A 22,263-nucleotide genomic window follows, 5' to 3' on the forward strand; every position below is an offset into this window, starting at 1 on the left:
TTTATTGTAAACCCTACAGGTTTTTCAGTAACACAACATGATTAAATTGGGTTAAACATAAACCAAAATCAATGAAAAACTTGGGTCTTAAATTAAAAGTGTTTCTGCTGAAGGACATTGTGTTATGCTCTATAATTGTCTTGTGTGCTGTTTGTTTAGTACTTGAAACCTATGATGACTCATATTAGACTCGGTGGGTTTCTTTTTTAATTAGTTTTTTATTTGCATGTGTTTTATATATTTTTTTATTTTGTGCACTTTTATATATCTGGATTTTTATGATGGCATTTATCTCAATAAACCACCAATTTAATTGTTTATTAGCTGCAAGGCTGCACCAGTATATGAAAATGCACACAGGGGTGAAATATTCATTGTGGTCTGTGAAATTGTACTGTGTTTTAATGAATAAATCTTTTACAAAATCTCTTTAAACAAAAGCCATTGTATATTCCAAGCTACGTTCATTTAAATCAGGGCTTCTCAAACTCGGTCCTGGGGACCCCCTGTGGGTACTGGTTTTCATTCCAGCCGAGCTCTCAATTACTTAACTAGACACTTAATTGAACTGATCATTTGCTTAATTAGACCTTTTTACTTGTTTTCAGTTCTTGAACAGTTGCATATTTCAAGTTAGCTATAACATTTGATAAGTAACTTGAACTGCAACTGTTTAAGATCTGAACACAAGTAAAACCAGCAGACACAGGGGGTCCCCAGGACCGAGGTTTGAGAACCCCTGATTTTGGTTGAACTTTGGTTGACCTTGATTATATACCCAAGGCTGTTAATTAAAAGTCATGTGATCAATTTCAAGCATAAAAAGGTGTGCAGACAGTGCATTACACAACAACAAAAGAAAAAGAAAATAACTTACTCTTTAAGCAGTTCCAGAACACCTCCTAATAACTGTCCTTTTGCAGTATTGTATATATCATGGCCATTCATTTTTCTACATCCCCTTCAGTCACTGTGTGCACAATTAAGTTTACTATTTATGTATCTATTGTATTATGCATATATGTTGCTTTTTTCTCCCCCACCCCAAGTTATGGCAGGGCAACTTCTCAAACTCCATAGAGTTCAAGCAAACTGTTTTTAAAATTTCTAAAAATTTAAAAAAGAAAAAAAATTGTGACCGAAGAGGGTATTAATCCAGATTGTTTGTGTAATTACCAAGTCATGGGTCATAAATCAGATGAGCAAATAAAACTGAAACCTCTCTTTCAAAGTTGCATTTGATACAAGAAAGAGAATGTGTCTTGTAAGGGTATCTATATCATGTTCCACCCTACAACAGTGCTGTGATTGAAATATGACTTAAGTGGGAACAGAAAGACTAACACAGTGTGCAATATCCAGTAGATACTGATGTGATCCTTCACTAATTTTAACAGTGAGGACCACTGTTGTGTTTTTGATGACCTCTGTGATATTTGCAATGAAATCATTCCTGCATCATTTTAAAGTTCTGCCGGTAATGATAAACTCATTTGTCCAAAAGCAAACTGCAGTCTTCAATGGGGGTATTGTATTTCTATGACCTCCTTTTACAGCTTCTTGATTTGCCTTTGCAAAGCTGGTGTCAGCATTTTCCTAGCACTGATTTCGTGCCTTGTTGGGATTGATCAATAAAGAAATCAAAGGGTGGTTCGGTCCCCAATGCACATCGTCCTCACAAATGGCTTTCGTACAAGCTGGCAGACCTAAAGAGTTTAATGCGACAAGAGAAATTAAATTTGTTCTTATTCCCTAAAAGGTGTGACAGCCGATGCTTTAAAATCTACTGCCTTACCTCGTTATCAGTATAATCACTGTTGTGCTGAAGATGTTTAAACTTGACATTTGGTATGTTTTATAATTTTTGTTCTGTGTTGTAAAATGTCTGATTAGTTAGAGAATTGGAGACAAGCAAACTAAGTGATTAAGTGAAAATATATATTTAAATGTATTTAAGAAACTACATATAAATATCTGCATTTAAATATCTGCGTCTATTTCTGGCCTGGTTTGCTGTATCGTACCCAATGTGACCAGCCTGGCCACAAAGGAATTACGTCATTATGTACAGGGAGGCGTGTGCTGGATAAGAAGCTGAACAATCACTGAAACACGTTTTTCGTGGCCAGGGCCATCCAAGGCGCGCAGTGTAAAGAGGCACTTACCCAAATGTAGAACATAGCTTTCCAAATTCTGCATTCCTTCAACCCATAACCTCACTTACTGCCCCATACAGTACAGTCATTAAGAGCAAGAATCCACATAAAAGAATATTTGTTTATGGTTTGCATGACATAGTCCAGAAACTGCTCATGCTGTAAAGGGTTAAATAGTTCTTTTGGTGTAACTTCTTTCCACGCATTACCAACAATCTCGATTCTTAGAATTCCGCCTGCACTTTCTGCAAGACAATAGCCTTGTCTGACGAAGTTTGAATGGAATTAAATATGCAAAGTATTGATACAAGTGAGGGCACACAGAGTGGTTTGCTCTGTTCATGAGAACTCAATTCAATTATCCTTTCCTTCTGCAGCTGATTGCTATTTGTTTTGCAAAAGTGCTGGGAAATTGATGTGCTTGAAGGCATACAGAAAGCAGCTCTAAATTAAAACACATGATACTTGTTTCCCAGATAAGTGGGATGCGTGAAATGATATATGATATCAACAATTTAAATGTGTCTGTATATCAAACTCAATACAGTCCCTTCTGAAATGTTGTTTTAAATGGTGTTTTTAAGGGTTATGCTGTGAATTCAAAATGAATGCGGCACCATTTGCTATGCTGGTCTTACATTGTGTGTTTGTGAAAGTACCATACTTTATCTCATCATCATCTACATTTTCTCTCTACTAAATTTCTTACCTGCTTAGTGTGATAGTATGCATGACCTTCATGATTGTCTGTGGTTTTTGCATAGATCATTATTTTCCATGCTTGCTAACAATTCCTGCAAAAAATAAAAAAAAAATGCTGATAAGAATTATCAAGGCTGATTTGTGGGAAAGCATAGGCTTAAGACAGGGGTGTCCAAAGCTGGCCCTTCCACTCCTGGTCTTCGTTCCAACTCTGCTCTAAATGATTTAATTGAACCAAATAAACCTCAATCCAGACCTTGAAGTAGTTCATTTATATAATTTTACCCGTTAAACCTGGAGTGGAATGGCCCTCCCAAACTGTGATTGGACACCCCTGCTCTATGAGCTACAGTGCACCGTGCATCGTTAATATACTTCCCCACCCCCACTTCCTTTTCAGAAACATTTTTTTTATGGAACAGATGGTAAATAATGATCTAAGCAGAAACAGAAGTAGATGTTTTTTATTTTTTTACAAAACATGCTTAATATGGTATAAAACAGGTAAGATATTAAACATTAGGGGACTTTAGAATCCGTCACGGTCCGCTTGGTTCTTATTTAGTATTGAACAAATACATATTTCTAAAGATAGATTTAGATTGGAACAACCTCACAGTTTGGTCATTTTGTTTGGATTTGTTTTTTTATTTTATTTTTTGTTCAGAGGTGAAAACCTTCTAGATAAAAAGGGGTAACACTTTATATTGTGTCTATTTACTGTGTATTTACATAGTAGTTACTTGTGTACTTACACATAATTACAGTGTTATGCATAGTTACAATGTACTTAATCTGTATTTTTTTTAAAGATTAAGTACAATCTCTAACCATTATGTACTTACATATGCAAATGCATTTTACATATTAAGTATTATTTATTTCTTAGCAGATGCCCTTATCCATGGTGACTTACAATTGTTACAAGATATCGCATTATTTTTACATACAATTACATTATTTTTTACACATTATTTTTACATACAATTACATTTATACAGTAGGGTTTTTACAGGAGCAATCTAGGTAAAGTACCTTGCTCAAGGGTACAGCAGCAGTGTCCCCCACCTGGGATTGAACCCACGACCCTCCGGTCCACAGCCCTAACCACTACTCCACACTGCTGCCAAGTATATTGTAGCTATGCATAATACCATTGTAATTATGTGTAAGTACACATGTATTGACTACTATATGTAAATACACAGTAATTAGAGACACTTAATGTAAAGTGTTACCCATAAATAGAAATAGGAGTTTTTGATCTGTTAGAAAAACAATGTGACTGTAAATGATTTTGCTTCCCACCACTGTAGAAGAGTTGAATTTCCTTCAGAATTCATGGGAAAGTGAGAGTTACTTCCATCATCCATTCTTTTTAGGCTACCTATCAAGTTACTTGTGGACCAACTTTAATCATAATATAACATCATATAACTGCTAATCATATACTGGCGCTAATTAGATTGATAACATTGTAGGAGGTATTGTAATTGTTTCTAAATGCACAATTAGTCAATGTCTAACCCATCTATAATTGCATTAATAATGAATGTTCTTATTTAAATAGAACATGCAGCTGTATGTGCTCCAAGAAAAGACAAGCACGTCAGGTGATTTAGAGCAGAGAATGAAACAGATGCCTTTTTAACAAAATTAATGAAGAAAAAACAATGCAAGACCTAGCAACCTTAGAATACATTATCACATATGCTTGGCATTATCTAGGTGTTCATCCTGTACGGAAACTGAATTATTTAGGGATTTGTGTATGAAGGAACGCTCGCAAGAAGAATCCAAGCATAATTTAACAAGTTACCTTTATTGCGTTGGTGTGTGTCCATGGAGGATCTTCTCAAATGCACCTCCAAGTGTGAGGTTCTTTTATCAGAGATTTAAGCCCTCGTATTGACCAATCAGGTAAAAGGACATCTCTGATCCATTTTCTAATTCGTTATAATGTTTCAGACTAGTTAAGCTCGTACATTATCAGGCAACCAAACCGATATCTTGTTTCAGTTCATGGAAACAAAGCAAATACATTGTCAAGTTTTAATTGAATTTATTATGCATTTTTGTTTTTTACTGTATAGCATGTATTGTGCATTTCTCTGTATTTAAAGTATTATGGATTTTCTTGTTACTGCATCTTGTAAAGCGCTTTGTGATGGTGGTCCACTATGAAAGACTTGATTGATTTTAAATGGGTGGAATAGGGATATACTGTAAGGTGACTCAGATAGTCTGAGAGAAAGATTGAATTCCTGTTAGCCAATGTCTGAGTCCTGACAGCCACTGTCACAACAGCTTGAGAAAAAAACACTACTTTCATTTCAATTACATTTCAGACTTTTGCCCAAAGTCTAGCTCAAAATCTGTACATTTTTTTTTTTTTTACAGAATGGCACTTTAGCATTACTGCCCAAATCCCATTTCCCAAAGATGGGATGTGTCACTTTGCAAACACAGAAAGGAAGAAAATGTCCATAATAGCACAAAAAGGTAGATTCAAACAAGGCTGTTATAAGCAATGTCCAGCACCTGAATGCCCGTCTTAATGCTCTACAAAATCCTAAATCTGGCGATTTTTCCCCAAACCTAGGTGATTTGTTGATCTCTTTCATTAACATCATGAAATACAAAAAGTGAAAAGTTGGTTAAAGGCCTATAAAAGGCAAAACAAGACTCTCTCTTTTTTTCTTTTTATTGTGAAATCTCCAGGATCCTTTGGTCACACTTACAGGTAGATACATAGGCTAGTTTCATGCACAAGTACCATTTATTTTACCTGGTTATTTTACTGGCTTCTGAATGCAGTTGCTTCCCCCTTACCTGTCTCACTTGTAACCACTCAACTACCAACTCAGCTGCCACTCTTATCTGTAGTAGGGAGATAGGTTCACCAAAATGGAGTGGTTTTGACAATATGTTTATTAATTTTGGGTTGTGATATTTTATGGTGCTCCGTTGTTAAGATACATTAAAACAAACATAATGTAGTTTGGGTACGCTGACCCAAAGAGTTCAGTGTGTTTTGAGTCTTTCAATGTGTGGAAGTTTGATGGGGAAAAATGCAGTAGAACAGATTGTTTGACAGTAACATGGTAGTGCCATATGTAATCTGTATTTACTGAAATTGTCCCTGTTTGAGGTGAAATGATTTGCAATCGTGGCCAAATCAGGTTTGACCTGGTTTAACCATCCTTGAGACTGAGGATATTCTAAGGTCAGTTGAGTCATGTCGCACACAATCACAGTAATAAGACCTTGACTGCCCTAGTAAGGAAATGATCAATGGAGAGCAACTGGATCCATTAACAAAAACACTGTTTTTTGACTATTTGCCAGGAAAGGTAAATACAATGGATGAGATAGTTAATGGGAAACTGTGTAACAATAGCAAAGAACAATTGGCAATTAGTAGTGGTAATTAATCATACATCACAAGCTATCCGGCTTTGCTGTCATGATTTTGTCATTTGTAGCATTATGACAAAGTGTAATATTTGTTATGCGGAATGCTGTGGTGTAGTCTCGCTATTGTAACACTGCAATGGCAAAGATTCTATGCAAAGGGTCCAGCACAAGGGCAGCAGTGGTGTGAGCTATGTGTAGTACACAGTGGTAGCATTTTAATATTGGATCACAATTGCATGAATCAATACACTGGCAATCAATTGCAGTATTATAGCATCACAAGAGAATGTCCTACTGTATCAGGACCATACAGTATTTTTTTCCACCAAATGTATCAGGAATGTAACTGATTTACACCACAACCAAAAGAAAAACCTGTTCAGAAAAGATTGTTTTAAGTAATTAAGTAGACTTCAGGATATAGAAAGAAGTCATATCTAACACCAGAGCTGGTCTTCTGTGATGAGTGAAGCTACACATAAAACACTTTAAAAGCTTTAGAGCCATTTAAGATACAAGGGGACGGAAGTGTCCCACAAATAAAATGATGCTAACTTTCTTATTTTTGCAATGAGGTGCACGAAACTGGGTTTAAAATGTACTGACAGGTTGGAGCTGGTCATCCAAATTGTCAGTTTTTTGTTCTTGTGATACTTGAGTCACTCTCAAACACATTTTAAGAAGAAACCGTCTTGAACAACCGCTCAATTCCTTGTGTACCTTGAAGGGATAAACAGCCTTTATTGTTTAACAATCCTCAACATCTAGGATAACAAGTGGTGTTTGTTTCTGGATTATAGAACTAAAATGATATTTCTTTTGAAACCCTTACCCACTCATGTTAATCTCAGAGCCTATGTGAAGGTGACCTCATCTTGGCACAACTGACATGGTAATTGAAAGAACAAGCTCACCGAGTTTGATCTATATATAAAACCAAGAGTCAAATCTCCAATAACGGCAGTCTCTTTCTATTTCAAGTATCTCGTCTTGTTTTCACAGACTCAATCAGTTTTGAGAGATGTTATACATCAACATGTCCTGTACTATAAAAGTTGGGATTAGGAGCTCGGGCGATTGAATTAAGACAAAGGAGGGTTTGTTAGTTTGAATTCATGCTCTGATTGTTATCATTGACTTAGATAACATGATGTTTCAATTTCGGAATATCTCTGTGTCTCTCTCAGTTCATGTTCATTGCATTTTCACAAGTAAAAAGTAATAATGTATACCAATATTATATTAATATGCCTTAATACTTTGCCTGTCTTTAATTGTTATAAGAAATATTGGGCAACGTTTTGCACAATATATGCAAGTACAGAATTGTATCAGGAAAGGGTTAGAATTAAGGTTACATCATGCCAAACATTTTTCACATTAAGTACATTGCAATTATGCATAATAACTTTGTAATTAACATATTTTTTCATAGTATTTGAAACAGTTAATGTTTTCAACACACGCACAACATTTCTTTCATCAAACTTTTGAGCAAAAACTATTTCAACTAAACTTTTAGGCCCATATATAAGAAATAATGTAGATAAAATATGCTAAACATTTATTTGAAAGATAAAACTCAATCGCAACAAAGGGTACCTGTGGCTGTACACCTTTTTTTTTTTTTTTGCAAATGGATGCACTTCTGTTTCAGTCTAATTAGCTCATAAGAGGCTACAATAGGACAGTGAGATGAGCTGGTTGTAGATAACAGTGACCCCTCACTTCTAAATATAGCACTCCACCACTGCTTGTATCATCCTTGCTTTAAACATCTCTTACTGGTTTTGAAGACAGCCTTGTTACAATAAAACATGACTTTGAAGAAGATGCACAGTTTTTTCAGGATCATTGCCAACAGATTTCAACAAGCATAGCCAATAGCACTGCATTCAAGTTGAAATGTACACAATGCATTCTCTGAGTCAAATTATTACTGAGCACTGTCTTCAGAATGCTTTTAGGCTCACTTCACTCTGACACAGTCAGCTCGGAGTTTCAAAGTTGACATGCATACTCTGTGACTGGGTCTATTAAGATTTTCCTACATGGAGACTGCAAATTGCATGGGCTCAAGCCAGGCTCCTTCTCCCACCCACCTTAAGACATTAAGAAAAAGCTTTTAAAATTCCCATGTATACATGGTTCCATTTCAGATCATTATTTAGCGTGCTGGTTTGAATCCTGGTAATGCTGAGCTGCTGATCTTTTCTAGAGCCCTACAGAGAGCTGCTATATTGGCCTCCATATGTAGGGGAGGGGAATTGACTAGGGATAGTTAATCTCATCAATAGATAGATGGATTACTAATAATAATATATTTATTCTGTGTAGTGCCTTTCATTAAAATAAATCCCAAAGCGCTTTACATGAAAAATAAATATATAAAATACATAAATATATATATAAAATACATACATATATATATATATAAATACAATAAAAACTATACAGTACAGTAAGCCAATGTACAAAAATGGGTCTTGAGGTGTGATTTAAACTTAGACACAGACTCTGAGTCCCTGATAGACCCAGAGACGAGAGGGCAAAGAGCAAAAGTCACAATCCCCCATAGTCTGTAATTTTGCAGTTGTATTTGAAGGCTTCTGTGAAGTATCTACATTTTTATGCTTTATTTGTTAATAGCGTTTTCCCAACGCATTATATTACTATGTATGGTAATGAGCCCATGAACGTTTTCTTAAACAATCATTTAAAATATATAAATCTTTCATATGTTTAACATATTTTGCTTCATAATTAGAGCTCTTAGCTGCCCATGAAATCTATAGAAGCAAAATGTTTCAGGATAAAGGAATATGACAGCCTTATTCCTATTAAAAATTGATTCTGTTGTACAGATTAACAGATCAATTTTACACTAACAAATACTTTATTGGTGTCAGTTTACTGCTTTCTTCCATAGGGCAGTCTATGGCATTTTATCAGGAATCCGATCTTGCTGACAATCTGTCTACATCCCCCAAATGTAGCTGGGTCATTGAATAGGTCCGTTTTAATTACCTGGTTTATATGTGGAGGATGACGTTGACATATCATTTGTATAACGTTAAAGCTTGCTTTTAAGAGCTTTCCAACAACAAAAAAAACCCTTTGGTCCACTTGCGCTCTGCTTGGTTTTAAATGTAGGGACTGTAAGGGCAAATGCAATTCTGTGTTATGATAATATTTAAGAAGAAATTGATACTGAACTAGTATTCTCAATTTGTGTTCCAAGCTATCCCAATAGTAAAAGAAAAATAGTAAATTCCATAGCATTTCTTACAATACCTGCCCTGTTTTTCGAAATATTTTAATTTTTCTTGTTTTACTATTTCCAGATGATGCTCTATAGAACATTAAGCATCAGAGCAATATGGCAGTAAAGTGGTAGCACTATTGCATCTTGTGTAGGACATCACCTTGACATAAATCCCACCAAAAGCAATGAAAAAGGATGGAGAGGATTTTTTTGTTTTGTTTTGCAGGCTTTACATTTCTGCTTTAAATGAGTTCTACGTTGGACCCGTTGAGAGGGTATTAGGAACCAGATGAAGTTGTCACCTTAATCTAGAGAAAGGTGACAGCACAGAGGCGAAGGTAAAGTGCGCGATCCAGTTAGATTTGAGGCACAGGCACAAGGAGGTCTCCACGGTTGAAGTAAAACAATTTGCTTGGAGAAGAGCAAGGAAATGGATATTTCAATCGTTCTTGAGTCAGCAGATCTCGCAATTCCATTTAGCAATCTGTTTATAACACTGGAGAAAGAAAGAGAGAGAGAGTGTGTGTTGGGGGGGGGGGGGGTGCGTGAATGTGGAAATGTTCACCTTGCTGCACACAATCCCACCTGTTCTAAAAATAAATCAAATCTCTTCTTTCAAGCGGCAAAGACTTTCATTACTTTCACAGACCCAGGCTTTGTCCTGTTTTAGTGTTTACGACTTCAGAGATTCAGATGAAGGACTATGTACTGAAGGTGACATTAAGGTGCTGCGGTCCAAGATTAGTGATTCAACTGAGTCTATGAAAACATCTATTAACCATGTATTGATCTGGAATGGATTTTATCTAAAAAACCACTGCAATTATATGGCATATTTTGCCCTTGAGCTCTTGGGATGCATGGGAAAATGATATTGCAATGCATTAGAAAGCAGGAAGGTTGCACAGGAAAGCCAGTATATTTTCTTGTGTTTATAAAACCTTTGTGGATGATTGAAATGTACGATTTCCAGTAGGCACAATTTACAGTTTATCAGTTGAACTGAAAACACAAGTGGGCTATTGGTTGGTTTGCAGAATTCAGGTAATATAACTATGATCTAAATCATGGTGTAATATAACTATGATCTAAATCATTAGTATTGGGAGAAGGAAATAATGTGTTCTTTCTTTTTTCCATTTTCTTTTGGTAGCACAAAGGATGATTTTATCCTAATTTACCAAGGATTTTAATCTAGGAAAACAGACAATCCTGGATCTTTGTTGCTGTTCTGTAGTTCCTTTTTTTTCTTTTAAATCTGAGACATTATTCACCAGAGGTGTTTTTCTTTTGATGTCTCTGTTTCAAGTAGGTCAGATCAACAGTGCACAGCAGTATTACCAAAAACTCGAGAGATGAGTGTTCTATAAATGTACTTAACCTCCTTCTAAGGAAAGAGACAGGCAGACACAAAACTCAGCAGACAACCCGGGTTCAAGGGTTTGAATTCTGTTTGATAGCGGTTCTACCAGTGCAAATTTGGAGTTGCTGAAACCTTTTTTTTTTTAAATTAGTTTTAAAACTGGTTAATCTACCTCTTGGTAAAAGCCTTTTGCCCAGTTAAGTTGCATCGCACTACAGCAGAACCTCCTGGCCAGGTGCCCGGTGAGCTCAAATGGACACCTACAGGGCTGACCTTTGTACTCCAGGAATTGTCTTGGTAGTGGAATCCTGAACTGATGTGAGTTGTTGTGATGAGGATAATGTGGATTGTTTTGTAAATGATAATCAAAAGTCAGAGTACACCCCAGAAACGAAAATGTTAAACTGTGGTTTTCTAAATAGTAAAGAATCCCCTACTGAATATATTTTCAAAGTTTTCCAGCTAGGAGTAGGGCACATGAAATCAATTTAACCTGTTTCATAAACCATACACCTTTGGCATTTTGGCATACCAGGATTCATTTAGATAGCTATTAGTAAATCAATAAAAAACAAAACAAAAAAAACAGAAATCCATACATTTTAATTTCTCTTGTGATTAGAGGTTATAAAGATTGTTCCTTGTCAAAAAAAAAATACCAAAAAAGAAAACACTATACTGGCGATAACAAGTGAGAAAAAAGCCATTGAGTACTTGATACATTAAGTCGTACTTTTAAAAAATGTTTTACTTAGAGTGCCCAATTATTTTACCCCCCAATTTTTTTTCCACAATTAGAATGTCCAATATTTTTTTTCCCTCACTGCAGCAATTCCCCACACATCTCAGGATAACTGAAGGTTCAGTGGGTGTCCTTCGATCCCACGACCAAGCCAGCTTCCTCTTTTACACCCAGGAACGCGAGAGCAGATGTCAGCGAGTCACCAGCCTCTGGAGGACAAAGGCTAGCTCTGCAGGTGTCTGCCTGAGCTCGCTAGCCGACTGAACAGCAGGGTTTGATGTAGCACAATGACGAGAAAGAGTCCCTGACTGTTTTGCCTCCCTCTGGAATCCACAGTGAAGACCACTGACTTCACCCAGCCAGGATACAAACCAGTATGACTCACCCTGCACATCATGTGGCCTTGCTTTTACCAGGTGAGCCACTCAGGGATCCCCATAAGTTGTACTTTTTTTTTAAGCAAAGAAAAACAAATTTGAAGCAGAGATCCAAAAATATGGCAGCATTTCGAAAAAAGCTTTGTGTAGTTCTGCTTGGAGGAAGGAGGCCAGTTTGGGCTTTTGATTACAGAGTCTTTGCAGCCTGTATCTGCCATGGCCCACGTGGGCCTATGGTTTTAAACAGGATGCTACTGTGCTAAATTGACACAAACACTACATTGCAAAATAGCGTTTTGGTTCTTGACACATTTTTGGCAAGGTGAAGAATAGCTATTACATGTTATTGTTTCTTGCGGGCATAGATTTCTTAAATTGTATGCTGCATTGCTTGCATTAGTATTTGAAATTAGTCTGGCTGTTGAGTTGGTTGTGTGCACGCCAGTAGTCTGTCCTGGTAAACAATATAAATAATCTCAATGGATGGTAATCCAGTACCTGGCAGATTTGTGTGAAACCATGGCTGGGTGATTTCTGTAATTTATTTATTTATTTATTTTTTCATTTTGGAGTTCGGGATCTAAGATGGGCCAAACAACACTGTTGCATCCGGACATCAACAAGAGAGGGAAGAATTATTCAGTGGTGGTATTGATGGAGAATTAGGAAAAACGAATACTAATATACAGTACTCTGCATATGTAAAAATAATGTGAAATAATGTATAAAGTGATATCTTGTAACAATTGTAAGTTGCCCTGGATAAGGGCGTCTGCTAAGAAATGAGTAATAATAATAATAATAATAGTACTCGGAAAATCACATGTTAACAAGCCTGACACAGCACTAGACTGCAGCATTGGGTTGTGCCTATTTGAATTCAGAACTACAGGTCACATTAGCATTCTACTGACTGCCATAACAAAATACTGTTTTCTGTTATGCCTTTTGTTTAATACTTTTATCAGTCTCCATGCCTCATGCCTGTCTTAGACTGGAAGGAGCACTCTTTCTCTTAGGAAGATGAGGGAGGGAGCAGTTCAGTCTCCATGCCTCATGCCTGTCTTAGACTGGAAGGAGCACCCTTTCTCTTAGGAAGATGAGGGAGGGAGCAGTTCAGTCTCCATGCCTCAAGCCTGTCTTAGACTGGAAGGAGCACCCTTTCTCTTAGGAAGGAGCAGGAGGGAGCAGTTTAGTTTCTATGCCTCAAGCCTGTCCTAGACTGGAAGGAGCTCCTTTTCTCTTAGGAAGATGAGGGGGGAGCAGTTCAGTCTCCATGCCTCAAGCTTGTCCTAGACTGGAAGGACAAATCATTCTCTTTGAAGTTTGCCACTGTGGTAGAAATGTTTCCAAATTCAATTTCAGCTCACCGCTAATTCACAGCGAAAATAATTAATTCAATGAATGTATTCCTTTGACATCTTCATATACTCAAGAGGTCAGTCACACCAATGATGTGTTTAATTAGGCCAATTACCAATTACTTAACTAATATAATTACAACGATCTGCTTTAATGCTTTGTGATTGCAAAGAAGTCACATGATAGAACCAACAGAGTTCAAAGGGTCACCACATCACGTGATTCCTGTTGAACCAGGTAGCACTCAAAATGAGCTGGGAACTAGGATTCTACTGGCTCATATATTGGCAGGTTGACAATTAGTTCATTATGGGAGCAACAGAACTCAAGTGTCATTTAAAACTATGAGCGGGTAAAACACATACTCAACATTTCACCCCAGAGAGTGGTATTCATCGGATAACATTTTGGAGTACATTTCATTTTTGATACCAATTTATTTTTGCAACGTTTTCTGCAACAAGGAATTAGTCTCTCAATCTCATCTTGTTCCAAAATCTAACCGGGGTTGCAGCCGGTTCCATCCAAAATCAGTAAATGCACAATACATAAATGTCAAGGGTCACCTGTATGCATCTCAGTTTTTGTAAATTGCGATTTCTCTATTTTATCACCCCAGAGTGAGTGTCTATGTGCGTAAAATACATTATTTTTCAGCACTGTCATTGATTATTGCCTTCTTTACAGTAGCCTGCTTGTTACCACCTATAGTACTTCACTGAAAAAAATATGATTTTATTCTGCAAATTTAAAAGATGCCTTTCATATACTAGTCTACTACTGTGCAGCCCTGTTGACTTACAAAATCGATGTCTTGGAGAGATGACAGGCAATTTGGAGTAAATGTGCCCCATCTTTAGGGCTTTGAAAATGTGATAACGGCGCTATTTGGATTGGCATTCCTTTTTTTTTTTTTTTTTTTAGGGATGGAGTCTATCTTTCTTGTTTTCAACAAAAAGACCAAAGCTGTTTTTTTTCATTATCCGCAATGTGATTTCATATTGAAGCACAGGTATGTGTTGACACATTATTTTTTTTATATAGATTTAGTACATGTTAAGTTTGCAAGTACAATATAATATTTATTTTTGCTATTTATATGTGCGTCTGTGGTGTTTTTAAAGGCATTTACTATACTGAAATAAAATTTTAAAAAATGCATAACACTTCAAAACAACGTTTATACAATGCAGAACTGTTTAAATAATAATATACACCAGTTTTGGGTTGCTTTTTGTATTTAAATTATAAGTTAACCATGTTTATGTTCAATTATTTTCCACTGAACATGGTTTAAATGGAGCTGACAGAGTCCCAATTGAAATAGTTTTGATCTCCATCTGCTGCTGATGGAAATTAACTAATTTCAAATAACTTTCAAAACAATCCCTGTGGCAAATGGAAACGCAATTCAGTAAGCAAGGGTTATGTAGTAAAACTGGCAACAAACTCCTCATACAGGGAGTCCCAATACATTTGGGAGAAAACTGCACACACACACCACACTTCTCCTCCAACTCTATTTATTTCTTTTTTTTTTGCATGACCTACATACTGCAACAGGAAGGGAGGAAGAAAAATAACTGAATTAAATAGTGAAGTTATGAAATGTGAGCATTATGAATGATCCAGTGGTGTAATGCATTTAAATAAACATTAAACGGGCAAATTGCATTCAAAGTTTCCTTCATGAAGGAAATCTTAAATGAGGCTTTGATAATTGAAAAGAAAGACTTAGTAAACTGATAATGGATCGGACAGCTTACAGTGCCTATAGCCTATAACCTACTGGAATAACTGGTTACAAAGTAGTCGGCACAAAGAACACAGTTAGGCATTGAGGAATAATATAAGTAGGGACCCAAGGTGCAGCCCCCCTGGTGCGATTATAACAGGACAGAGACAGGGCGTGAACCAGTGACCATGCGCAAGCAAGCATCTTAACCACAACACAAAAGCACCAGATTTGTCTGTGTTTGTGGTTTTAGAGCTTTTAACTTCATCCCAGTAAAAAAATAGCTTTCTTTCTTTTTTTCTTTCTTCTTAATATCACTGTAGCTGTGAAATATGAGCCATGGTCAAATGCTTCACTGTGAAATGTATGAGATATCGGGTAAATTAGTTTGCTTATAAGACTGTCAAAATTTCTACCTAAGCGAAGCATATACATAGAAATATTAGAAAATGCAAATCCCATTCTTAATGAGGAGTGTTATCTGTGAGCTCTGTTTCTCAATAATAAACCCAGCACCACGTATCCGAGTTAATGCCTCCAGTAAGGAAACTTATAGGAGAGGGATTGCAGCATGGAAACAGTGGCTGACCGTGGTCTCCATAGCAACGCTGACATCACTCCTCACTGACAAATGAAGACGTGCTTCCCTCTGCAGCCCCACAGCTTTGTTTACCATGTTTATCTCTCCAGCTCAGATCGCTCTCTGAGGGATGGTGTGTTTACTGAGTTGGCAAAAAGAGAAAGAGGCCCGATTTTAATGAGAGGGAATCGGGGAGGGGAGAGGCAGCACATAAAGTAAAAGGAGGGGGTGGGGGGGGGGGGGGGTCAAAGAACGTAAACAAACAAACAAACAAAAAATGTGGTAGAATAACACAATAGAGGTTGATGAAAGAATACAGGGATTTGAATTACAGTTAGAGCCATACTACTTGTCACCCAAATTTCCTCACCACAAAATGCTCTGCTCTGCTTGTATCATAGCATTGTATAGGATAGTATTGAGTAACACCCAACAGGGTGTGCAGTCATTGTTACCACACCAATCGGAGAGCTATAAAATATAGCCATTTTCTAAAATATAGTGTATATAGGCAGGTTTGAAAAGTCAAAGCATCACATGACACCCTGGTATGTGGAAATGAGGGACTGGGCTATTTCCAACTCTGCACCCAGCAATAAAACAATCAAAGCAGGTTATTATCATTATGCAGCTATGGTTATCAGCATATCAATATTGGTGCAATAGAGTATGGACGTTATAAATTATTTAATATTTAATCTCCAGTCTTTCACCATGAATACTGACTTGTGATGGTCAAAATGCGCCAACTTTTGTTTAGTCAAATTTGTTAATTGTTCACAAGGATACAGTACTTCTCAAAACTGGAGAAGTGGGTGTTTGTGCAACTTACTCTTTAAAGTGTAATGGTAAAGAATACATTTATTACTACAGTATAAGTCTTTATCAGCTTAAAATAACAGGTAAATGTTACATACAATAACATTGGCCTCTTTATTTTATTACTTAATATTCCATATAAAAGTCTCCTGTTTACATATATTTTATTTTTATTGTATTACATGTTGTGACAGGGAGGACCCTGTCGCTGGTTCTTGCGTGGATGTGTGCCTCTATGGAAGCAGCTGGGATGCGCAATAGGAAAAGCATTGTTAGGCAACCAATTGAGCAAGAAGGCTCACCTAGTGCTGAGCTGACCAGGAGGTCCTGATTGGCTAGGGGGTGGGAGCCTGCGCACAGCTCAAATAAAGTATGCACCACACCTCAAGTCATTGTCCAGCCAGGGATGTCGGAAGAGGTCAAAGTTGCCGACAGGACTCCGGGACTTGAGTAGGTCAGTTTAGGGGATTTGATTTCAAACCAGTATAGAGAGGGTTTCATAGTTTAGTAGGTTCCTGGAGTGGGACGTCTCTTTTAATGAGGCTAGCGCTTGCCTTGTAGGCAAACTTTTATTTTTAGCTTTGTTTTGTTTTGACCTTATTAAATGTGACACTAGGGTTACCATTGCTGGTACTCTAGTAGCAGCACTTGTGTTAATTAAATCTGTGTGCCTGTGTGGCGTGTCAACACCAACTGCTCTGTGTCTGCCTCATTATCATTCAGTGATGACCCACGCAGGTAACATCCCCCTGTTACACATATATACATTTGAATACATAGATTGTAACATATAACTAATGTATAACTATGATCAACCAAATGCCTTCACAGGGACAATTCAGGACTTTCTTTTTTAACTCACAATTCATTCAAGTATCTTTTACCTGCAAGATTACAAGTACCATTGCATAAAAAAACAGGCTAACTTGAAACCATATATTTAAAATTTATGAGTGACCCAAATACAATAACATTTGTCAAAATATAGCTTCTATCCCAAGTTGGGGACTACATACCTTCTGTCTGGCCTTCGCAATCACCTGTCATCGAATTACAGCCTTGGAGAATTAATTTGGCACAACCCTTCCCTCTTGTGGTACTTTTTCCTCGTCACTGTGATCTGTTTCAGTCACGTCTAGCTGTCTCTAGGCTCTGAAAGCGTTTCGTGCGACAAAGGACTTGCCTGCTTCCCAACTGGTAATATTATCCCTTGCTATCCCATTGAGTAATGCCAAGAAGGTATTAACTGCTGGCTTGAATAGTACAGTCAGCTATTTAATGAGGGCCTGTCTGCTTTTATTATCATTTATTAATGAAACCCCCTGCTGGTTGATAACATGGAGGTACTCCTTAAACTTCCAACATATCAGCATTGTGTGTGCGTGTGTGTGTGTGTGTGTGTGTGTGTGTGTGTGCAGGGAGGATATGGTTAACTACAAGTCGTAGCTTTGCTGTACATCAATTCTTTTTTAATCTAGTCTTATTCACCTGGGTTGTGATTAAGCCAGGGTACTGGGGTTAAAGAGGCGCCAGTAACACTTTTATATCAACTGACTATTGCTTTATAAAGGTTTGAGTTCTGTGCTTGTAATGTTCCTGCAATAATTATAGAACATTTTACCAAATCACAAAACAAACACAAGACTCCTAGGAAGATCATTGATGTTTTAGCAAAAACTCTTAGCAAAATATAATATGTTCTTTGTACTGCTTTTAGTACCAACGCTAAAATGAATTACAATGAAGATGTCTTGAGTACTAAAATGATCCTCCCCCCTTCCCACAACCTTAACCTATTCATTATTAACAGTTATTACTGGGAGACTGACCAAACTTCTTGTATTTTTTTCACTATAATTCGTTAATTATTATTAAGTTCATATAAATCCAATTATCATTTTGTTGTTGTTATTCATTACTTCTTTAAAGCTGCTATTGCAGTAGATTTGCCATATTTAAAATGTAACATCAGTCTGTCACACAGTTACACAACAAACTAGCACATCATGTTTTAAAGAAGTGCTAACCAATGCTTTAAAACCTCCTACAGTTCTAAACTAAAGCTTTATTCCAACATACTGTGAGAATATAAGAGCATTGTTGAACGAGACCAGGCCATTCGCTCCATCAGTAATCACCTGGTTCCTAGTAGTTGGTTCATCTCAATATATTGTCAAGTCTTAAAGGATCCCAGTGGTTACGCATCAACACCCCGTTCCATACACTCCGTCCTCTCAGTGTAAGGAAGTGCCGCTTCCCCTCTGTCCTAAGCTTGTCTCCACTTAATTGTGTCCTCTGGTTTGTGTGCTGCGCTTACAGGATTAGTTAGAGTAAACATTATCACTTTTTTTTGATAATTTAATAGGCAGATATTTGAAATGCAGCACTATAAGTTCTGCATTTTCTTCCTGGTAGGGTCCTATTGTATGATATGCCATTGTGTGCAGCTTGGGCAAAAGAAGGATATTAACAAATCAGAAAAAAGAAAACGATGTTAAACAGCACACAAAAAAGACGTACTGGCATTTGCCCAAATCTGTAACTGCGATTGATTGATTGAGGTCTTATACTGTACATGATTGATTTATAATGGTGATGATCGTTTTCAGTCATAACAAAAATGTCATATGTTCACGATTTGAAGTATAATACGAACAAAATATGTTGCCACTGAAAAGGAACAAGGTTCGTCCCCTCTGACTTTCATTTTCAGCGCGTTTGATGGTGAACGGGTTAAAACTAAGGGCAAGGCATTCCATCACATACAATTGTCAATTTACAGTTAAAATACAGGGTTGCTTTGTAGCAATGGCTCAGCATCGGGAAACATACGTCCTCTCAATCAATATCTGCCACAACAGGATTATTGTTTCAAGCCAGGGCAGCTTTCCTCACTTTTCTTCCTAATGTTTTTATCAAGGTCATCTCCACTGCAAGCAACACATGCTGCCAGCTCTCTCCCTGCCAGCACTAGAGGCTGTAGATCCATACTGCCTCCTGCTGACTTCTCGTGGATACTGCAGTCTAGGTTGTTTTTCCTGTAAAGATAGGCATAAAAAAGGAGCAAACACCTTAAATTAGTGTTATATATATATATATATATATATATATATATATATATATATATATATATATATATAGATAGGTATATAGATATAGATAGATATATAGATATAGATAGATATATAGATATAGATATTATTAACATGCTTAACATAATAGCAACTGGATGCGTGGCTTCCATCATATACAGGGGTTGCAGTTTTGTTCAATGGCTTTCAGAACCCTCACTATAAAAATGGTTCCGGCACCACTGGCATTCCATGTAGAGAATGCAAACAAACTAAACTGTCAACAACGATACGCTGTACTACGATGGAAGACTATCATTAACATCTGATTGTGGAATACTGCAATGTGTTTAATGTTAGCAAAATTATCTTGGCCCCAAAAAGGCGGATCATATTTGTTGATTTTCTTTGCTAACAGAGAAAAAATATGTGAAGCATGACATTGAAACTCAAAGAAAAAACTAAGACTTACAGGTATTATTTATTCTAGTGATGATATATTGTTGCTAAGCTCAAATGAATGTAATAACTAAAGCTTTTTCAATTCCGAAGGAAGGAGGGGAGGGGGGAGGGGGGGCAGGCACATTTATCATACTGAATACGTTTTGTTTCTGCTTTAGAAATGAAATAAAGCCGGGGCAACAAACAAATCAACAGCAAAACTTGGGTGAATGATGTTCTTAAACTAAAAACATGTAATAGGCTGTCAGGTTGTATCTGGTTATAGCAACTACACTTGCAGCTGTATTTTGTACAAGAGGCTGAGCCAGCATTCTATGTTGATTAGGAGAAGTTTATATTGTTGGCATCTTATTTAGAAATCCTTACATAACTCCTTACTCAGCATCTTGAGGTTACCTGTCTATGTTGAAGAAAGTGCTTCCTACTTTCTTTTCTAATCTTTTAATCAGCTTCCTGCTGTGTCGTCTTACTTTCTTGGCTAACTTTAGTTTTAGGCTGAAGAAATACACTTCTTTTAACCTCTAACAGCTTGTGCCATTGATCCATTAAGTGCCATTATCCTCATTTGAAGACAGGCTACTTTGTAATTTTGTGGAGCATTTTTAACTGGCATCAACCTGTTATTTTAATTTTCTCTTCAACTTTATTGTAATGATAACCTACTATAATTTTGTTAATTGTAAAAGTTGAGTCTAACTGTAATGCAGCATATTACATAAATACAGCTTGTGTTCTAATTTAAATAATAATCATCATAATATTAATAATAATAATTTATTAGTAGTTGTAGTATTGTTCTTATTTGTACAGCTTTTTACAAAAAACATAATTCTCTCAAATATGATTACCATACTTGTGTGGACACTGGTTTTATCCCGTATTAACTGCCACAGGCAGAATTAAACAAAAACTTTTTTTGTTTGTTTTCAGGTAGACGAATACAAATACAGTATATAATATAGTTCAAAACATACAATACATTTGTATAAATCAAAATAAACACTGATTTCATAATTTACAATAATCACCTCTTCTCATTTTCATTAATGTAATACCATTATTAGACCGCATAGGGACTTCACAAAGAGTGTGCCTTTCCCGGTTGCCAATGTGTAACAGAACACCCTGATCAATACATACAAGCCAAAAGACATTCGCTAGCATCGCTTTCAAGAGAGGGTGAAAATCAATTGAAACATGTTCCAGAATCTAATATTCATGCATTGAAACACTTTTTAAAGAGACTATCGTTAAAACAATGTGATACCTCCTGCTACTCAAATGTTCTATGTTAGGTAACACTTTACATTAATTGTCACTAATTAACAGGTAGTTAATTAGTAAATACATGTTTAGTTACACTCAATTACAATGTTATTATGCATAGTTACAATGTCCTTAATGTGTAATTGCACGATAACTCTAAACCTAACTTTAAACCTAACTCTAGCCCTAACCCTCACCCTTTTCTGATACCAGTGTGCATTTATATATATTATGCAAAAAATGTAGACATTAAGTTCATTGTAACTATGCATAATAACATTGTAGCTATGTGTAAGTACACATGTATTTACTAAGTGACTACTATGTAAATACACAGTATAATATATATATATATATATATATATATATATATATATATATATATATATATATATATATATATATATATATATAATATTTCTGGTCAGTTAGAAAAACATACTAACAAGTAATTGTAAGTAAAAATGATGTGATATCATGTAACAATTGTAAGTCGCCCTGGATGAGGGCGTCTGCTAAGAAATAAATATTAATAAAATAATAATAACCAAAAAACAAATAATGGAACGTCCCCATTCCTGGTAACTTCCAGCACATAAAGAACAGGTGTTTGATGTTATTAACAGGGGACCAATGCCCTGTGACTCTCAATTAGGATCTCTGTGATGGATGTACTGTGCAGTGAACACTCACTTTTCACCATCAAGTACTTGAACACCCCCACCAGAGTTGCCCAGCTACAAAAAGAAATGTTAACCCTTGCTTGTTCTGTTAAAGTAGTTGTCACAAAGCATTAAACATCAGTTTCCCTTTCTTCAAAGTGTGCTTTAAATCATCTGTAACTCTAAACCACTCAATCATAAGATACAGAGAAAGTAGTTTAGTAAACTACAGCAGAGTGCAAATGTATTAGAGCACCCCATTATTTCTGTTGTTCTGATTTGTT

General features: G+C 36.4%; 2 long non-coding RNA genes across 2 annotated transcripts in view; one reads left to right on the forward strand and one right to left on the reverse strand.

Moving 5' to 3' along the window:
• The window catches only part of LOC131702735 (uncharacterized), a 131,453-nt gene extending 113,761 nt beyond the window's left edge, over positions 1-17,692 (reverse strand). The window contains exons 1-2 of the long non-coding RNA XR_009309490.1: positions 17,535-17,692; positions 2,866-2,950 (exon numbers count right to left, since the gene is read on the reverse strand). This is a non-coding gene — a long non-coding RNA (uncharacterized LOC131702735). The remainder of the gene's footprint in view (positions 1-2,865; positions 2,951-17,534) is intronic.
• LOC131702734 (uncharacterized) overlaps positions 1-22,263 on the forward strand; it is a 224,231-nt gene that overhangs the window by 37,470 nt on the left and 164,498 nt on the right. The gene's annotated exons all lie outside the window — the stretch shown is intronic.

The sequence above is a fragment of the Acipenser ruthenus genome, chromosome 30 (genome assembly GCF_902713425.1).
Source record: "Acipenser ruthenus chromosome 30, fAciRut3.2 maternal haplotype, whole genome shotgun sequence".
Lineage (NCBI taxonomy): Eukaryota > Metazoa > Chordata > Actinopteri > Acipenseriformes > Acipenseridae > Acipenser > Acipenser ruthenus.